Raw genomic sequence first — 3,933 nt, 5'->3', positions numbered from 1 at the left:
TATATGTATGTATATTTATCTATCTACATACTTAAAACAAAACATGAGCTTGTACTGATAACTCCAGCAACATGAGGGTTATTCTAGTGTTTTCCTTTTATTTGAAACTTCTTTCTCTGACGGTGAGAAATTTGGCTTTCATTAATTATAATTTATTTACTCTTTTGTTCAACCTTAGTAAGCATTTAATTTCAGAATTGTGAACCCAGACCCTGTAAGAAACAAATTTATCCATTAGGGTATGTTAGTTTCCTGTAGCTGCTATAGCAAATTGCCACAAACTTGGTGGATTGAAACAACAGGAATTTATTCTCTCACAGGTCTGGAGGATAGAAACCCCAAATCAGTTTTACTGGGTCAAAATCAAGGTGTTAGTAAGACCATACTTTCTACAGAGGCCTCTTCCAATTTCTGGTGGATGCTGGCATTCCTTGGCTTGTGTCCACATCACTCCAATTTTCAAGGCCATTATGTTAGGGTTCAGAGAACCAGAACCAATAGCATCCTTTCTGTCTTTTGTCTATATATCCATCCATCAGCTAGATTTATTTTAAGGAGTTGGTTCTCATGATTGTGGAAGTTGCAAATCCTAAATCTGGGTGACTCAGTTAAGCATCTGCCTTTGGCTCAGATCATGATCCCAGCCCCACAGGCTCCCTGCTCAGTGGAGAGTCTGCTTCTCCCTCTTCCTCTGCCCCTGCTTGTGTTCCCTCTCTCTCTCTCTCAAATAAATAAATGAAATCTTAAAAAAACTTTAGTGTTTTATATTTACTTTTAGGTCTGTGATATATTTAAGTTAATTTTTATATAAGGTGTGAGGTATGTATTAAGATAAACTTTTGGGGGGGCGTCATTTGTTGAAAAGATTGTCCTTTCTCCATTGAATGGCTTTTGTATCTTTGGCAGTAATCAATCAATATGTTCATACAGGTCTTTTTTTTTTTATGTTGGCTCCATTCCGACCGTGGAGCCCAATGCGGGACTTGAACTCACAACTCTGAGATCATGACCTAAGTGGAAATCAAGAGTCAGATGCTTAAACAACTGAGCCACCCAGGTACCCCTATATGGTCTATTTTTGGGCTCTCTATTCTTTTCCATTGATTTAGGTGTCTGTCCTTTCATCTATAATACATTATCTTGATTACTATGAATTATAATGAATCTTGAAATTGGGTGGTACAAGTCCTCCAACTTTGTTCTTTGTAAACAATATTTTAGCTCTTCTAGTTGTTTTGCCTTTCCATATATATTTTAGAATCAGCTTGTTGATTTTTGTAAATGTCTGTGGGATTTTTTTTTTTTTTTTTTTTTGACAGAGAGAGATACAGTGAGAGAGGGAACACAAGCAGGGGGAGTGTGAGAGGGAGAAGCAGGCTTCCCGCCGAGCAGGGAGCCTGATGCGGGGTTCCATCCCAGGACCCTGGGATCATGACCTGAGCCAAAGGCAGACGCTTAACGACTGAGCCACCCAGGTGCCCCAATGTCTGTGGGATTTTAATTGGGATTGCATTAGACCTATAGATTCAGCATTTTTTTAGAGGGTGGGGCAGAGAGAGAGAGAGAGAGAGAGAGAATCTTAAGCAGGCTCCACGACCAGAACCTGATGTGGGCTCAATTTCACCACCCTGAAATCATGACCTGAAATCATTCCCATCAGGAGTCAGATGTTTAACCAACTGAGCCACCCAGGGGCCCCTGACCTATAGATTCAGCATTTTAACAATCTTGAGTCTTCTAATCATGAGCATGGTATATCTCTCTATTTATTTACATCTGTTTGATTTCTTTCATTAGTATTTTGTCATTTTCATAGTGCAGGTCCCGCACATATTTTGTTTTATTTATATTTATTTTTCTTCTTTTCCTCCTTTTGGTACTAATATAAATGCTATACTTTTTCTACTTTTATTTTGAATGCCAATTGTTTATTGCTAGTATAGAGAAATAAAGTTGATTTTTGTGTATTAACCTTACATCCTGTGATCTTGCTAAACTCACTTAATAGGTCTTGTAGCTTTTCTATATATTCTTTGGGATTTTCTATGTAAGTAATGTCTGCAAATAGAGGCAGTTTCATTTCTTTCTTTCTTCAGTATACATGCTTTTTATTTCTTTTGTTTATATTATTTCACTGGATAGGACTTCCAGTAGGATATTGAATAGGGGGTGGGAAGGACATCTTTGCTTTTTACCTGATCTTAGGCGGAAAGTGTTCAGTCTTTCACCATTTAGTATGATAGCTGTAGGTTATTATATAGTTGCCTTTATCAGGTTAAGAACATTCTATTCTTTTCATAGTCTGCTGTGAATTTTGTCAAATTCTTTCTGCATCAATTGATATTATCATATTGTATTTTTTTCAGTCTATTAATACAGTGAATTACATTGGTTGCTTTTTAAACGTTGAACCAGTCATAAATTTCTGGGATAAACCCTGATGTATTATCCTTTTTAATGTATTCTGATTTTGGTCCGTAGTTTTCTTCTATTGTCTATTGGTATTAGGGCAATGATGGCCTCATAAAATGAATTAGGAAGTGTTCTTACCTTTTCTATTTTCTGGAAGAGATTGTGTAGAATTGTCTTTTTTTTTTTTTTTCCTTAAATGTTTTGGGAAACTTAATAGTGAAACCATCTCATCCTGGAGTTTCCTATGTTGCATGGTTTTAAACTTTGAATTCAATTTCTTATAGTTAGAGGAATATATTATCTATTTCTTCATGAATGAGTTTTGGTTGTTTGTATCTCAAAGAATTAGTCCATTTCATCTAGATTTTCAAATTAATAGTCATAGGGTTGTTTGTAATATTTCCTCATTAATCTTTTTTTGTCTATGTGGTCTTTAGTGATCACTTCTCTTTCATTCTTGATATTGATCATTTGTAGTCTGTCTCTGTCAGTCTGTCTAGAGGATTATCAATGCTACTGTTTTTTCCCTCTAAAACCACCTTTTGATTTCATTGATTTTTTTCTTTTTCTGTTTTAATTTTATTGGTTTTTACTTTTTATTATTCCCTTCCTTCTGTTTGCTGCGGCTTTAATTTTCTTTTATTCCTTTAGTTTCTTTTTCTTTCTTTTTAATCTTTTTATTGCTATGTTAATCACCATACATTACATCATTAGTTTTTGATGTAGTGTTCCATGATTCATTGTTTGTGCATAACACTCAGTGCTACACGCAGAATGTGCCCTCTTTAATACCCATCACCAGGCTAACCCATCCCCCCACCCTCCTCCCCTCTAGAACCCTCAGTTTGTTTTTCAGAGTCCATCGTCTCTCATGGTTCATCTCCCCCTCTGACTTACTCCCCTTTATTCTTCCCCTCCTGCTATATTTTTTTCTTTTTTCTTAACATATGTTGCATTATTTGTTTCAGAAGTACAGATCTATGATTCAACAGTCTTGCACAATTCACAGTGCTCACCATAGCACATACCCTACCCACTGTCTATCACCCAGCCACCCCATCCCTCCCACCCCCCACCACTCCAGCAACACTCAGTTTGTTTCCTGAGATTAAGAATTCCTCATATCAGTGAGGTCATATGATATATGTCTTTCTCTGATTGACTTCTTTCACTCAGCATAACACCCTCCAGTTCCATCCACGTTGTTGCAAACGGTAAGATCTCATTCCTTTTGATGGCTGCATAATATTCCATTGTGTGTATATATATATATATATATATATATACCACCTCTTCTTTATCCATTCATCTGTTGATGGACATCTTGGCTCTTTCCACAGTTTGACTATTGTGGACATTGCTGCTATAAACATCGGGGTGCACATACCTCTTCGGATCTCTACATTTGTATCTTTGTGGTAAATACCCCGTGGTGCAATTGCTGGATTGTATGGTAGCTCTATTTTCAACTGTTTGAGGAACCTCCATACTGTTTTCCAGAGTGGTTGCACCAGATTGCAT

The sequence above is a fragment of the Callorhinus ursinus genome, unplaced genomic scaffold (genome assembly GCF_003265705.2).
Source record: "Callorhinus ursinus isolate GAN/ISIS: 27379988/994484 unplaced genomic scaffold, GSC_fseal_2.0 scaffold8, whole genome shotgun sequence".
NCBI lineage: Eukaryota > Metazoa > Chordata > Mammalia > Carnivora > Otariidae > Callorhinus > Callorhinus ursinus.
Note: the sequence above shows the minus strand (reverse complement) of the source record.